Raw genomic sequence first — 17795 nt, forward strand, 5'->3', positions numbered from 1 at the left:
TCTATTCTGAGGCTGTGTCCTCTGGTCTTAGACTCTCCCACCCATAGGAAACATCCTCTCCACATCCACTCTATCAAGGCCTTTCACCATTCGATAGGTTTCAATGATGTCACCCCTCATTCTTCTGCATACTAGTGAATACAGACTCGGAGCCATCAAATACTCTTCATACAACAAGTCCTTTTCATGAAACTCCTTTGAACCCTCTCAATTTCAGCACATCCTTTCTAAGATAAGGGGTCCAAACCTGCTCACAGTACTCTAAGTGAGGCCTCACCAGTGCTTTATAAAGTCCCAACATTACATCCTTGCTTTTATATTCTAGTCCTCTTGAAATGAATGCTAACATTGCATTTGCCTTCCTCAACACAGACTCAATCTGTAAATTAACCTTTAAGGAATCCTTCACAGGAACGCCCAAGTCTCTTTCCACCTCAGTTTTTTGTATTTTCTCTCCACTAATAGTCAACCCTTTGTTCTACCAAAGTGCATGACCAAACACTTCTCAACACTGTATTCCATCTGCCATTTCTTTGCCTATTTTCCTAATATGAGTAAGTCCTTCAGTAGCCTCTCCACTTTCTCAAGACTACCTACCCCTCCAACTATCTTCATATCGTCTGCAAATTTTTCAATAAAGCCATCAATGCTATCATCCAAATCACTGACATAGGACGTAAAAAGAATTGGCTCCAATTCAGACCCCTGTGGAACACCACTAGTCACTGACAGCCAGAGAAAAGGCTCCCTTTATTCCCACTCTTTGCCTCCTGCCAATCACCCACAGCTTCATCTATGCTGGAATCTTCCCTGTAATACCACGGGCTTGTAAATCGTTAAGCAGCTTCAGGTGTGGCACCTTGTCTAAGGCCGGAAAATCTAAGTACATAACATCAACTGATTCTCCTTTGTCTATGCTGCTTGTTATTTCTTCAAAGAATCCCAACAGATTTGTCAGGCAAGATTTTTCCCTGAGGAAACCATGCTGCTTATGGCTTATTTGATCATATGCCTCCAAGTACCTCAAGACTTCATCCTTAATATTCGACTCCAACATCTTCCCCACCAATGTGGTCAGAATATAGTTTTCTTTCTTCTGCCTCTCTCCCTTCTTGAAGAATGGAGTGACATTTACAATTTTCCAGTCTTCCGGAACTATTCCAGAATCTAGTCATTCTTGAAAGGCCATTACTATAGCCTCCACAATCTCTTCAGTCAGCTCCTTCAGAACCCTGGGGTGTACACCATCTGGTCCAGGTGACTTACCTACCTTAAGACCTTTCAGTTTCCCAAGAACATTCTCCCTATTAATGGTAACTTCACACACTTCATGCCCCCTGACACCTGGAACTTCCACTATCCTGTTAGTGTCTTCCACAGTGAGAACTGATGCAAAAAATATTTATTCAGTTCATCCCCCCATTTTGTTGTCCCCAATTACTACCTCTCCGGCATCATTTTCCAGTAGTCCGATATCCACTCTCACCTCTATTTTACACTGAAGGAACTTTTGGTGTTCTATTTAATATTACTGGCTAGTTTACTTTCATATTCCATCTTTACCTTCTTAATGACTTTTTAGTTGCCTTTTGTTGGTTTTTAAAAGCTTCCCAATCCTCTAACTTCCCACTGTTTTTGCTCTATTATATGCTCTTTATGTTGGCTTTGACTTCTGTTGTTAGCCACGATTGTGTCATTTTTCCTTTAGAATACTTCTTCCTCTTTGGGATGTATAAAAGTGCCTATAAAAGGTATTCACCCCTCCTTGGCAGTTTTCATGTTTTATTGTTTTACAACATTGCATCACTGTAGATTTAATTTCTCTTTTTTGATCAACAGAAAAATACTCTTTTGTGTCAAAGTGAAAACAGATCTCTACAAAGTGATCTAAATTAATTACAAGTATAAAACACAAAATAATTGATTGCACAAGTATTCACCCCTTCAAGTTATTGAGTAGATGCACCTTTGGCAGCAATTACAGTCTTGAGTCTGTGTAGATAGATCTCTATCAGATTTGCACATCTGGTCACTGCAATTTTTCCCCATTCTTCTTTACAAAACTGTTCAAGTTCTGTCAGATTGCATGGGGATCATAAGTGAACAGCCCTTTTCAAGTCCAACCACAAATTCTCGATTGCATTGAGGTCTGGGCTCTGACTTGGCGCCCCCCCCCCCTCAGGACATTAACTTTGTTGTTTTTAACCCATTCCTGTGTAGCTTTAGCTTTATGCTTGGGGTCATTGTCTTGCTGGAAAATAAATCTCCCCAAGTCACAGTTCTCTTGCAGACTGCATCAGGTTTTCCTCCAGGAATTCCCTGTATTTTGCTGCATTCATTTTACCTTCTACCTTCACAAGCCTTCCAGGGCCTGCTACAGTGAAGCATCCCCACCATGCTTCCCGGTAGGGATCGTGTGTTTTTGATTATGTGCAGTGTTTGGCTTATGCTAAACATATTGTTTAGTCTGATGGCTAAACAGCTTAATTTTGGTTTCATCAGACCATAGAACCTACTTCCAGCTGACTTCAGAGTCTCCTGCATGCCTTCTGGCAAACTGTAGCTGAGATTTTCTGAGAGTTTTTTTCAACAGTGGCTCTCTCTTTGCCACTCTCCTCTAAAGCTACGACTGGTGAAGCACCCGGGAAACATTTGTAGTATGTGCAGTATCCCATTCTCGGCCTCTGAAACTTGTATCTGCTCCAGAGTTCTCATAGGCCTCTTGGTGACCTCCCTCACTAGTCCCCTTCTTGCATGGTCACTCAGTTTTTGAGGATGGCCTGCTCTAGGAAGATTTACAGCTGTGCCATATTCTTTCCATTTCTTGATGATTGACTTAACTGTACTCCAAGGGATATTCAGTGACTTGGAAATTTTCTTGTATCTATCTCCAGACTTGTGCCTTTCAATAATCTTTTATGTGGAGTTGCTTAGACTGTTCTTTTGTCTTCATAGTGTCATTTTTGCCAGGAACCTGACTCACCAGCAGTTGGACCTTCCAGGTACAGGTATATTTTTTACTACAATCAATTGACACACCTTGACTGCACACAGATCTCCAAAAACCGATATCCATCTAACAAATTATGTGACTTCTAAAACAAGTGGCTGCACCAGTGATGATTTGGTATGCCATATTAAAATGGGTGAATACTTATGCAATCAATTATTTTGTGTTTTGTATTTGTAATTAGTTTAGATCACTTTGTAGAGATCTGTTTTCACTTTGACACAGATGAATCTTTTTCTGTTGATCAGTGTCAAAAAAGCCAAATTAAATCCACTGTGATTCAATATTGTAAAACAATAAAACATGAAAACTTCCCGGGGGGAGTTTTTTTTCGGTACTGTATCCTAAGCCTTTCAAATTGTTTGCAAAAATTCCAGCCATTGCTGCTCTGCCATCATCCCTGCCAGTGTTCTTTTCCAATCAATTCTGGCCAAAATCTTTCTCATGCCTCTGTAATTCCCTTTACTCCACTGTAATACTGATACATCTGACTTTAGCTTCTCCTTCACAAATTTCAGGATGAGTTCGATCATATTATAATCACTTGCCTTCCTGCCTATCCTTTCGATACAATGTGTATCCTTGGACAATTAAGCTCTCAGCTATAATATTTCAGCCATGATTCAGTGATGCCTACAACATCATTGTGCTGCAAGTTCATCTAGCTTATTCCATAAACTAAGCGCATTCATATACAACATCTTCAGTCCTGTAGTCACCCTTTTCAATTTTGTCACACCATGCTCAACCTTTTGATTCCTAATTTTGTCTGAGGTCTTACCAACATCTGCCTCCACATCCTCTCCACTAACTGTTCTGGCACTCCCGTTCCCATCCCCCTGCAACTCTAGTTTAATCCCCTCCCTGCAGCATTAACAAACCTTTCAACTAAAAATCAGTCCCCCTCCAGTTCAAGTGCAAACCATCCCTTCTGTACAGGTCCCACCTTCCCTGGAAGAGAGCCCAATGATCCAAAAATCTTATGCTCTCTCTCCTACACCAATTGCTTAGCCACATATTAAACGGTATAATTTTCTTAGTTCTAGCCTCATTAGGACGTGTCATAGGTAGCAATCCTGAGATCTCAACGCTGGAGGTCCTGCCCTTTAACTTAGCACGTAACTCCCCGAACTCCCTGTGCAGAAACTTCATTGCTCATTCCACCCATGTCATCGGTACCGACATGGACCACGACTTCTGGCTGTTCACCCTCCCACTTAAGAATGCTGAGGACTTGATCTGAGACATTCTGGACCCTGGCACCCAGGGGGCAACATACCATCCAGCAATCTCGCTCTTTCCCACAGAACCTCCTGTCCATTCCCCTTGCTAGTGAATCCCCTATCACTACAGTATGCCTTTTCTAACCCCCTTCCCTTCTGAATCACAAAGGCAGACTCAGTGCCAGAGACCTGACTACTGTACTGTGACTTTCCTCTGTTAGGTCATTTCCACCCCCCCCCCACCCCCCAACAGTATCCAAAGTGATAAACCTGTTGTTGAGGGGGATAGCCACAAGGGTACAGTACTTTACCCTGGTTCCTTAATCCCTTTCCCCTTCCTGACTGTCACCCAGTTTCCTGTACCCTCCACCTTGGGTGTAATTGCCTCTCTATATGTCTTATCTGTCATCTCTTCAACCTCCCAAATGATCCAGAGTTCATCCAGTTCCAGTTCCAACTCAATGCCATTTGTTAGAAGCTGCAACTCGCAGTTGTAATTGTCAGGGATATTAGAAGTCTCCTGTCTTTCCACATCCCACAAAAAGAGCACTGCACTATCCTGCCTGACAGCTCTATTGTCCTAGCTGAGAAGATATAGAGAAGGAAAAACACTTTTTTCCATTATTATGTATTGTATGGTGCTGCTGCCAGAAAGACAACAATTTCACGATACATGCAGGTGAGCCCAATTCTGAATTCTGAATTCTATTTGTTGGGGCTTGCCTTGGGCATGCTGGCAGTCACATTCCCTATAACTAGACCAGCTGGAAAAGTGGAGGATGGAATTTAATGCAGACAAGTGTGGGGTGTTGCACTTTAGGAGGAAAAATCAGTGTAGGTCTTATACAGTGAGCGGTAGGGGACTGGGGAGGGTGGTAGAACAAAAAATATGGGAATACAGATCCATCATTCTTTTCAAAAGGTGTCAGAGGTAGACAGGGCCATAAAGAGAGCTTTTGGCACATTGGCCTTCATAAATCAAGCATTTGATGGCTCTGGGCCTGTACCCACTGGAGCTTTGAAGAATGAGAGGGGATCTCATCGAATCCTACTGATAAGATAGGATAAGATAAAACTTTATTTATCCAGAAGGAAATTATTGTTGCAAGGTTGCTCAGTCAGAAACATATACTTTAAAATACAAAATGTAAGCATTGAGGTATGAAAAAATATAAAATATGCATTAAAAAGTAATAATACAAAATACAGATGTGCAAAAAAAGCATATACTTATACAGGTATATTTAAGGAGGGGAGTTGTGGAGTCTTATTGCCACAGGGAGAAAGGATCAGTGGTGCATCTCAGTGGAATCAGTCTGCAACTAAAGATGCTCCTCTGTTTGTCCAGTATATCATGGAGGGGGTGAGAGGGATTGTCCATAATGCCCTGTAGCTTCTGCAGCATCCTTCTCTCAGACACAACCACCAGGGAATCCAGTTCCACCCACTGAACAGAACCAGCTTTCCTGACGAGCTTATCGATCTTCATGGTATCAGCTGCTCTCACCCTGCTGTCCCATTAGACTATAGCCTAGAACAGAATGCTGGCCACCACTGAGTCGTGGAACATCTGAAGCACAGTACTGCAGATGTTGAATGACCGGCGCCTCCTCAGGAAATATAGTCGGCTCTGTCCCTTCTTGTACAGAGCCCCTGTATTTTTAGTCCAGGTGAGTTCCCTGGTGTTTATAGTCCCAGACTTCTTCCACATCCATTCCCTTACTGAAAGGCCTAGATAGAGTGTATATGGATAGGATTTCTCCCGTAGCAGGGGAGGCCATAGCCTCAGAATACAAGGACGTTCCTTTAAAACAGAGATAAGGAGGAATTTCTTTAGCCAGAGGGCAGTGAATCTGTGGAAACCATTGCCACAGACAGATGTGGAGGCCAAGTTATTAGATATATTTAAAGCAGAGGTTGATAGGTTCTTGATTAGTAAGGGCATCAAAGGTTGCATGGGGAAGGCAGGTCAATGGGGTTGAGATGAATAATACATCAGTCATGATGGAATGATGGAGCAGACTCGATGGGCTGGATTGCCTAATTCTGATCCTATGTCTTACGATCTTATTGGGCACAGGAGTTGGGATGTTACGTTGACGTTGTATAAGATGTTGGTGAGGCCAAACTTGGAGTTTTGTGTGCGTTTCTGGTCACTTACTTACAAGAAAGATATCAACATGATTGAAAGAGTAAAGAGAACATTTGCAAAGATGTTGCTGGTACTTGAGGACCTGAATTATAGGGAAAGGTTCAAGAAGTTAGAATTTTATTCTCTGGAGCAAAAAGGAGAATGAGGGGAGATTTGATAAAGGTATATAAAGTTATGAAGTGTATAGATAGGTAAATGCAAACAGATTTTCTCCACTGATGTTGGATAAGACTAGAACCACAAGTTGTAAGTTAACATTGAAAACTGAAATACTTCAGGGGAAATTCTCTGCTCAGAGGTTGATGCGAGTGTGGAATGAGCTGCCAGTGGAAGTGGCGGACACGGGTCCGACTGCAATTTTTAACAGAAGTTCGGATACATACATACATAGATGGGAGGGGTATGCGTTTTGACGAGACCAGACAGAGTAACTGTTCAGCACAGAATAAATGGGCTGAAGGGCCTGTTTCTGTACTATAGTGCTCTATAATTCTGTGACTCTATTTCTGTAGTACTACTTCGTTAGCTGTAATGTGTTTTAGAGTGATGTGACAGGCCTAAAAAAAGACACTACAGAATGAATTTTAGTTCAGCAAAGAAGACACCCAGAGTCTTTGGCCCCAGACTTACATACCAAGCAGATAAATCATCCCTAAAACTTCCCAACAGTATAGCTTCAACATTTAACTTGAGACTAGATCCACCCACTGCTTGAATTCTCAGATTACATCTCAATGGAGAGCAGCACTGACAGCAAGGCTGAGAGATTGGCAACGAAAGAGAAAAAAATCACGTCATCTATTTCTTTCCCCATCTCAAGCCAGCTTTATGATTTTGATGAAGAATGCACAGGTGTTTATGTACCAGAAATACTAGTGGGCAATGAAATTCAGAATTTCAGCACTTTTTAACGCCTATACTTACCAGTTTAGAAGGAGGAGATGATCCCATTGAAATGTACAAAATTGTTATGGGTTCAGCCAGGCAAACCACCACTCCCGTATCTGCCCCACATACAGGAGTGCCTAGAACCAGGGATCAGTCTCAAAATAGGGAGTCACCTATTCATGACAGAGGAGATTTTCTCCCCACACAGAGAGTGCTAAATCTCTATCCATGGGGGCAAATGGGATTCTTTTTCTGAGATCATTCTAGATCTATATTGATAATTTTTTTGGTACAAGGGGATTAAGAGTCACTTGATTAGAACAGGAAGATGGCACTGAGGTTGAAGATTTGCCATGATCTTATTGAATATGGGGCGAATTGCCCATTCCTGTCATTATTTTATTTGTTCTCCTGAAGAGCCCTGACCTCAGGGCTACAAACCTGTTGAAGGTAGGGGGAATTAGGCTGGGCAACAATTTTCCAAATGGCACTAGATCAACAGAACTCCGCCAAGGATGGTCCGAAGCCCGGCTGCCAAAGGAGGAGGGTTGGACACGGGGCAAGCAACCTCATCCTGTAAAATGTCAGAGCTCTAGAAATGGCAACAGAAGCTCCAAATACCTCATCTCCAAGAGAAGAAGGATCTTCACCCAGAAGACATATGGAGTCGTGTGATGAGAGCAGAAGGCACAGGGCCGATCAACCTTTGGCCCAGAACAGAGCAATCTGGTAAGCTGCTGTTGGCAGCCTTTACCCCAGTAGGGGTGACGGGCTTAAGAAGAAGAACCAGACCAACAGAGCAACAAACAAAATGCTGGAGGAACTCCAGTAGGTCAAACTGAATCCCTTTCTTCCCACAGATGCTGCTCAACCTGCTGAGTTCCTCCAGCAGATTGTGGGTTGCTCCTGATTCCAGCATCCACAGGCTCTTGCATCCTCACATGCACAATGGGCTAATTCTATGTCATTCAGTTTATAATATCTCAGTGTCAAATTAAGATTCTTTTTTGATACTACACTAGCAATGAGTTCTCTCCTTTGATCTTATCCCCTTGTAAAACAGCAGACTGTTTCTACCAAATATTGAAATGCCTACATAGATTGGACGTGGAGAGGAGGTTTCCAGTATTGGGAGAGTCTAGGACCAGAGGGCACAGCCTCAGAATAGAAGGATGCCCCTTTAGAAAAGAGTTGAGGGGGAATTTTTTTCAGCCAGAGGGTGGAGAATCTGTGGAATTCATTGCCACAAACGGCTGGGGTTGCCAAGTCATTGGGTATATTTAAAGTAGAAGTTGATAGATTCTCGATTAGTCAGGACATGAAAGGTTACAGGAGAAGGCAGGAGAATGGGGTTCAAAGTGAAAATAAATCAACCATGATCGAATGGTGGAGCTGACTCGATGGGCCAAATGGCCTAACTCTCCTGAACCTTAAGGTCATTTTACAAGCATTGCAGTATTTAAAATTTAAATAGATCTAAAATAAATTTTGCAAATTTTAATTAAATAACAATATTGAGTTTAAGCTTTACAGTGACTATTAATATTTTATCTCAAAATTTAATATAAAGGATTTCATTCCTGTACCCCCGTTATCAGTTAGTTTAAAATCACTGATTCACCAGATGACCAACAGTAACCTCTGTAGAGACACTACAGACTGCAGATGCTGTTATCTAGAAAACACGCAATCTTCTGGAGGAACTTAGCAGGTAGGAAGATAGAAAGAAATCCTGCATCGGTATCTTCTGTAAATTCTATTTTCCCACTCCTACGCAGTCGTACACTGCCACCTAGTGCCCTACTCCTGAATTGTTATCTTTTTCCTTGATGAAGAAAGAGGAGCGGATTGTTCATAGCAGGAACCCGGACCACTGGAGTGCAATGCACACCCCCAACTCTATAACAAGCACCTGGATGAGTACCATGCACGAGGCTACAGGCCAAGGGCTGGGATGTGGACTTAGCATGATAAGGTGGCAAAAGGGCGTACAGGACTGAGGTATACCAGTTATTTGAGTGGTGTCGCAGCAACAACCCTGCACTGAATGTCAGCAAGACCAAAAAGCGGATTGTGGACTTTAGAGAGGGTAGGACGAGGGAATACAAACCTATCCTCTTAGTGGGATCGGAAGTGGGGAGAGTGAGCAATCTCAAGTTCCTGGGTGTCAATATCTCTGAGGACCTAACCTGGAAACAACATACTGATGCAGCTATAAGGAAAGCAAGACAACAGCTATATTTCATTCAGAGTTTGAGGAGATTTGGTTTGTCATCTAAAATACTCAAAAACTTCTTCAAATGTACTGTGGAGAGCATTCTTACTGGCTGCATCACCATCTGGTATGGGGGGAGAGGTTGGCAACTGCACAAGATCAAAGTTGTAGAAGCTTCTGTAATATCCAAGACATCTTCAAGGAACAGTGCCCCAGGAAGGTGACATCCATCATTAAGGGGATAAGATCAAAGGAGAGAACTCATTGCTAGTGTAGTATCAAAAAAGAATCTTAATTTGACACTGAGATATTATAAACTGAATGACATGGAATTAGCCCATTGTGCATGTGAGGATGCAAGAGCCTGTGGATGCTGGAATCAGGAGCAACCCACAATCTGCTGGAGGAACTCAGCAGATTGAGCAGCATCTGTGGGAAGAAAGGGATTCAGTTTGACCTACTGGAGTTCCTCCAGCATTTTGTTTTGTTGCTCTGTTGGTCTGGTTCTTAAGACCGTCACCCCTACTGGAGTAAAGGCCGCCAACAGCAGCTTACCAGATTGCTCTGTCCTGGGCCAAAGGTTGATCGACCCTGTGCCTTCTGCTCTCATCACACGATTCCATATGTCTTCTAGGTGAAGATCCTTCTTCTCTCGGAGATGAGGTGTTTGGAGCTTCTGTTGCCATTTCTAGAGCTCTGACATTTTACAGGATGAGGTTGCTTGCCCCGTGTCCAGCTCTCCTCCTTTGGCAGCCGGGCTTGGGATGTTTCCTAATCTACTGAGTTCCTCCAGCATTTTGGGTATATTGCTCTGGATTTCCAGCATCTGAAGAATCTCCTGTGTTTACAATAAATGGGAGTTTGAGATCTAGAGCTGATGTTGCTGATCCTGACAATTATCCAGCAAACTGCTCCCCAAACTAGGTAAGAATAAGTTACCGTTCAGAGTTGTCATTAAAGAATTCTGCTTGGACATCAGACGACAGGCAGCTGAAAGAAGCTCAGCTCTGACGTGAGTCACCACCTCCAAGAGATAAGGAGAAATAATTTGGAAAGAAAAAGTGAAATCAAATATTCCAGCATCAGATTTCACTCAGACACTTCAAAATCAAAATTGAACTTGTCCAATGCTCCCTTAAGATATATTAATCATTTGCATTGGTTATATTTGGATCTCTGTTTTTACAGATGGTGTTTGACTCATGTGTTTGAGGTGCAGCATTTATAATAAACCATACAAGCATGATTGAACTTATTTGGACCACACTGTGGTATGTTCAAGCCGGTAACCAGAACCCAATGATAAAAAGCACCTGGCTGTGTGGGTACTGGCATTACGTGGAGGTGGTGGGTGCAAGGCTCTTTGTGGGGGATGGATGTGGCTTCAGGTTTCTGTCCCCCTTTGTGGAATAACTACTCTGTAGCCTGAATAGGTTGGAAGAGGTGAATCAGAATCAGATTTATTATCACATATTTATATAATGAGAAATGTGTTCTTTTGCAACAGTATAGTACAAATATATAAAGTTACTATAAATTACAACCATAAATAGTATAAAATAAAGAAATAACAAGGTAGTGTTCCTGGACTGTTAAGAAATCTAATGGTGGAGGGGAAGAAGCTGTTCTTGAATTGTTGAGTGTGGGTCTTCAGGCTTCTATACCTCCTCCCTACGGTAGTAACAAGAAGAGGGCACGTCTCAGAAGCTGAGGGTTCTTAGTGATGGATGCTCTCCACCGTACATCCATAGAAATCTGTAGGAATCTTTGGTGACATAGGAAACCTCTTCAAGCTCTTAACAAAGCGGGGCGATGACAGAATATAATGTGTGGACATCCGAACTCATTTAATTTGTTAGGAAGATCAAAATCCTGGAGAGAGACTGCAGACGTACAGAGCAATCTAAGTATTTGTGCACATAGAACATAAACATGAAGTTACAATTCTTTAACAAAAACAGGAGAAAGTTGTAATTGTATCTCACTGGGGAAAATATCAAAGTTTGTGCCAATGCATCTTATAATGTCCCAACGTGAGAAAAACGGCCAAAGGAGCACTCTTTATGGAAGTATTGCAAGTTCCCTCTAGACCAATCACTTCTTTTTTGTTATGTTGATCAAGGGATAAATAATCAGGACACCAGGTGAAATCTTGTGTTCTTAAAAACAGTTTTGAAGATATTTAACATGCACCAAACAGGCACTCATTTCAATATCTGGTTCTGAAAGGGACCTTCTCTGACAGGACAACACTCCCTTTGCTCCTAACCAGAGCTCCAGCCTTAGTCTAATGGAGTAGGACAATTCCACGATCAATAAGTGAGTATGTGGTCATTGGAAGAGAAGCTGACTGGGGAAAGAAAGAGGCATCCACAGCTATGGAGTGTGACATGGTACCTTGCTGGATGTTATCTGGACTTCAGACCAAGAGGAGGTTCTGCAAGGTTGTCTAGATGGGAAATCAAAAGAGAAGTGCTGTAAAGATTCAGCAGGTCCGGCAGTGTGGGCATCTGAAGTATTAATTCTGTTTCTCTTTGCACAGATACTATCTGACCTGCAGGGTGTCTCCAATACTTTCAGCTTTTATTTCAGATTTCTATCTTTTGCAGTATTTTAATTTTCTGTTGTCTGGATCTGTGTTTGAACCACCCCTGAGTATTCAGATTCATAAGCACTAACCATGTGGACAGCTTGGTTCTGTCAGGAACAGGTTAGTAAGGCTGAAAAGCCTCTTCCTGTTTTCTGTGGTAAAGGCATTGCTTGGTTTGGTGCCAACAGGCATAGATAAAGGATGCCCAGCCAGGGATGGCTGGCCCAATACTCAGGTCTCATGATGTCAACCTGTCATCCCCCATCCCATGAACCTTGCTCACTGACATACACGCACTGACTGAATACTAGTCTCCCTGTGTGCGTGTTCACCAGCTTAATTGCTTTAACCACTTAGGGATGGGGAACTGGGTGTGAAAAGAGAAAAGAAAAAGCCACAAAGGATGACAGTACAAACTGTTCCTGGAATTACTGAGTCATACATGATTCATCATGTCAGGTGAGTCAATTACTCTGAAATGGATGTGCTGGAATTGGTCTGAGGAGGAACTGCCCTCTCCGCATGGACCTGGATGATATTCATGCATCGGAAGGTCATCTAACACCTCCGTGGCTACAAGAGAAAGCTTGTTGTCTTTGTAAACTTGTCCCTAGCTGTCTGTATTCCTTCCCCCACATGAAGAACTGCCAATGAGAGCGGCTTTTGCTGCACTGGTTCTAATCAGAGTCAACCCAATGAGCTAAGAAACAATGTGCAGAGTGAATTTGCGAAATACAACCCAAGCTTGCAACGGGCCCATTGGAATGCAGGGGCAAAGCATGGGTTGTTTAAATATTGAAGGTACAGTGGCATTATGTTAACAGACACTTAATCCAAAGTCGAGGTTTAATGATCCAAATCCTGCCAGTCAGCCAGGAAATTTTAACCTAATTAATTGAATTAATCTAGAAAGAAATAAAACTAGATTTACTTTAAAAATATCATATCATATAATTTAATAAAAAATTCACCTTCCCCTTCTCCTTACCTTATTATCCTGGCTTCTGCCCTCTTTATTTCCAGTTCTGATGAGGGTCTCGGCCTGAAACATCAACTGTTTATTCCCCTCCATAGATGCACCTGACTTGCTGAGTTCCTCTAGTATTTTGTGTGTGTTCCTCAAAATTTCCAGCATCTATAGAATCTCTTGTGCTTAAAATAAAATGACCATTTGGTAGAATGTTTTGGGCAAGGAGATTTGTCACCCTTGTCCTGCTAGCCATGTCTATAACTCGAATGCAGTTAACCTTCAGCTGCCTTCTTCAATGGTCCAACAAGCAATATACTCAAGTCGTCAAGTTAAATTTATTGTCATTTAACTATATACATGTATACTGTCAAACGAGACAACGTTCCTCCGGACCAAGGTGTAAAGCACCATAGTACACATAACACACATATAACACACAATAACTTAGGAAAGTAAGGATAAAATCTACAGATGAATTACACATAAATAAATAGAATCAGATTTAGTATCACTGGCATATGTCATGAAATTTGTTAACTTAACAGCAGCAGTACAACTAAATATAGAGAAAAAACTGAGCTACATTAAGTATATATACATCTATTAAATAGTTAAGTTAAAATAAGTAGCGCAAAAAAACAAATTTTAAAAAGTAGTGTGGCAGTGTTCATGGGTTCAATGTCCATTTAGAAATCAATGGCATAAGGGAAGAAGCTATACCCGAATCACTGAGTGTGTGCCTTCAGGCTTCTGTACCTCCTTCTCGATGGTAACAGTATGAAGAGGGCATATCCTGGGATCTTTAATGATGGACACCACCTTCCTAAGGCACTGCTCCTTGAAGGTGTCTTGGATAATACGGAGGATAGTACCCATGATGGAGCTGACTAATTTAAAAGTTTGTGTAGTAACCGTGCCCCCCCCCATAATCAAAGTGCCAGATAAACAAAGTAAAGTGCATAAATTAAATATTGTAGGCTATAGTGCAAATTATCTGGTGACACTTCGAATGCGATGCAGCAGGAAGTTCAGAAGCCTAATGGAATGAGGAAAGAAACAGTTTCCCATCCTGACCATTCTTATTTTTATCCATCATAGTCTCCTGCCGGATGGTAAAAAGTCAAAGAGGATGCTGGATGGATGGGTGGGATCCTTGACAATACCTGAGGGCCCTGCGTACTCAGCACTCCTGATAAATGTCCCCATTGGATGGTAGGGAGACCACTACGATCCTCTCAGCTATTCTCACAAACCATTGTTACAAAATTGTTACGTTGCTACGTATTGGCAGGTCCCTTCACACGGGCTACAGTAGATCAAGGAGGTGCTCACCGCCACCTTCTCAGGGGGAATTTCTGGGATAGGAATTGTATGTTGGTCCTTCCAGCAGACACATTAATAAATTCTAGTTGCAAACACTCACTTACTTTGCTCACATTTCTATCTCATCTTTAATATAACATCATTGAGACACAAGTAGCAAGATCCGCAGCACACATAAACACTAACTATGATCAGCTGTGAAATGAGCTAAGAACCCCCTTTCAGATTTCTCCTGAGTGGCATCTTCAAACATTTGATTTCAACTTCCAACTAAGTGTACATAAACTTTAGCTTGTCAATACCCAAACGGAGCCAAGTCTATGTTCCTCAAGGTGGAGGCAGACTCAAACTAAAGTGGAACAACCCCATTCAGAATCAGGTTTAAAGTCACCGGCATATGTCGTGAAATTTGTTAACTTAGCGGCAGCAATACAATGCAATACATGATAATATAAAAAGAATAAATAAATGAATAAATTACAGAATGTATATATTTGTATATTGAATAGTTAAATTAAAAATAGTGCACAAACAGAAATAATAAAAGTGAGGTAGTGATCAAGGGTTCAAAGTCCATTTAGGAATTGTATAGCAGAGGGAAAGAAGCTGTTCCTGAATCACTAAGTGTGTGCCTTCAGACTTCTGTACCTCCTTCCTGACAGTAACAAGAGAAGAGGGCATGTCCTGGGTGACGGGGGTACTTAATAATGGACACTGCCTTTCTGTGGCACCACTACTTCAAGATGCCTTAGCTACTATGGAGGCTAGCACCCAAGATGGAGATGACTAATTTTACGATTTTCTGCAGCTTCTTTCGATCCAGTGCAGTAACAACCCCCACCCCCATACCAGATGTTGACGTAGCCAGTCAGAATGCTCTCCACAGTACTTCTATAGAAGTTTTCGTGCGTTTTAGGTGACAAACCAAATCTCAAACTCCTAATGAAATATGGTCTCGGCCCGAAGCATCAACTGTTTACTCTTTTCCATAGATGCTGCCCGGCCAGCTGAGTTCCTCCAGCGTTTCATGTGTTGTATGGCCACTGTTGCCTTCTTTATAGCTGCATCAATATGATTCACTCAGATAGGTAAACTTAAATAAAAACTCATAACGAGACCCAAAACAAATACCCTCATAGTATAAACAGGGCCTTGTCCACTCTCCTCTCCTATCAGATTCTTTCTTCTCCAGGCCTTGACCTTTCCCACCCACCTGGCTTCACCAATCACCTTCCAGCTAGCCTCTTTCTCTTCCCCTCCCCCACCTTTTAATTCAAGCATCTCCCCCCTTCCCTGTCGGTCCTGAAATGTCAGCTGTTTACTCTTTCCGATAGATGCCGCCTGATGAGTTCCTCTACATTTTGTGTATGTTGCTTTGTCTTTGGACAGCCTAGGATTACTAAGGTCAGCTTTGGCGATTCGACATGTTTAAACAGAACTGTTAAGAGAATCTGACTGGTTTAAAGAGGAGTTAAGGGCTTCTCTTCAACCCCTGCCCCTACACAGCCCAAGAGTGGGGTCTCTGGGACTCACTACCAGAAAGGATGTATGATGTAGAATTCTTCACCGTATTTTAAGCACCTAAGCAACACACACAAAATGCTAGAGAAACTCAGCAGGTCCATGCTTTCTCTTACTAATCAAGAACCTACCAACTTCAACTTTAAATGGACCCAATGACTTGGCATCCACAGCGATCTGTAGCAATGAATTCCACAGATTCACCACCCTCTGGCTAAAGAAATCCCTCCTCATCTCTGATCTAAAGGACACCTTCGATTTGGAGGCTGTGCCCTCGAGTTCTACACTCCCACACTATAGGAAACACCCTCTCCACATCCACTCTGTCTAGCCTTATAGGCCCACAGCTCAAAGTTCAACAATTTATTCTTCCCCATGTCAAAATATTCATGAACTGATTGGAAGCTCCTAACATTTATCACGGATTATATTTCCTTTCTCTCTCTCTGAACTTGCGCCAGTGTCATTGTTTATTTTGTTGTTGAGTTATGTATAATTTATGTTGATTTTAGTTCGTGCAATGCCTGTCACTGTCTGTATGTATCGTGTTGCCGTTGCAAAAAGTTAAAGCATTTATAGCCATTAACAATAAACCTGAAGTTGAAAATAAGGTGTCATCTACTTAGAGATGAGAAAGAATATGTTTGGAATTCTCTGCTCTAGGGGACTGTGGAGAGCTCCACTACATGCAGTCAAGGGTGAGATCGCCGGACATTTCTGCTATCGAGGAAGTCAAGGGGGACAGCAAAGAGGACACGATCAGATCGCACAACATATTATGAATTGTGGAGCAAGTTTAAAGGGTAGTTTACATTCTTATTCAAGGTAACTCACTAGATGTAGACTGGTGAATCTAGAAGTTACTAAAAAAAAATCTTCCACGTCTACACAAAATAGTAAATGCAATTTAAAATATTCGGTTTTTTAAAACAATCATATTGACTATTAAAAAATTAATGTCTGCGGCATTATTTTCACATTCTATTTTACAAATATTTGGAATTTTTATTTTATCAAACGCACATTCTAATATCGAGGTAGAAGAAACGTAAGTAATCTATTGTTAGTAATTATTTGTACCAAAAATATTAAACTTTGAAAGCTATAAACTATTTCTGGAATTTTCATTTGTAGAAGACAGAATCCCGATAAAGCGTTAGTGACACACATCAAAGTTGCTGGTGAACGCAGCAGGCCAGGCAGCATCTGTAGGAAGAGGTGCAGTCAACGTTTCAGGCCGAGACCCTTCGTCAGGACTAGCGTTAGTGAACTAGCTTTAAGAATTAAATGCGCACATTGAAAATGTTTAATGCAACAATTATTTGTTTTATGAGTTGAATAAGTAAAATTACCTTTTAAAATAAAAGTGAAGTTCGGAATAAAACAGTGTTTCCGCCCGGGGTCGAACCGGGGACCTTTCGCGTGTGAGGCGAACGTGATAACCACTACACTACGGAAACCCACGGGTTATATGGCCGGAATTAGACCCTATCAAGCCACCTATTCTGTTGTTCGCAATTGGTTTTCCACTTCAAGCGCACAACTGAAGGGCGTCTGCGAACGACTGATAAACTACTTCAGCAAACTGACAGAACTTTATCAAGGTGGAGCGAATTTTTCATTTGGGGGCTTTTAGAGCAATTCCACTGACGCTATCGCTTAGTTTAGTAGCTGGCTAACATACTCTATTGGTGCACAAAATTGCATTCAACATTAGAGAACATCCCGCAAATTAATCATATCGGCAAACATAGTTATACTCTCCACTACCGTGTCTAGTTCTTTGGGCCACGGGACTCGCCCATCTGATAGCTCAGTAAACCAATGAGCAAAGGATATTTGCGATGGGCAGCTCGGCTGACCAGTGAGGAGAGGGCGTTCCCTGTTGGGCGGGAGTCTGCTC

General features: G+C 41.9%; 1 protein-coding gene and 1 non-coding gene across 2 annotated transcripts in view; both read right to left on the reverse strand.

Moving 5' to 3' along the window:
* synm (synemin, intermediate filament protein) overlaps positions 1 to 17328 on the reverse strand; it is a 39764-nt gene extending 22436 nt beyond the window's left edge. Inside the window, exon 1 of the mRNA XM_063070429.1 lies at positions 17245 to 17328. The gene's annotated coding sequence lies outside the window, so the exon portion shown is untranslated. The remainder of the gene's footprint in view (positions 1 to 17244) is intronic.
* On the reverse strand, positions 17280 to 17352 carry trnav-cac (transfer RNA valine (anticodon CAC)). Its single transcript has one exon. It is a non-coding gene; the product is annotated as a tRNA-Val (tRNA).
* Between the last annotated feature and the right edge of the window lie 443 nt (positions 17353 to 17795).

The sequence above is a fragment of the Mobula hypostoma genome, chromosome 18 (genome assembly GCF_963921235.1).
Source record: "Mobula hypostoma chromosome 18, sMobHyp1.1, whole genome shotgun sequence".
Lineage (NCBI taxonomy): Eukaryota > Metazoa > Chordata > Chondrichthyes > Myliobatiformes > Myliobatidae > Mobula > Mobula hypostoma.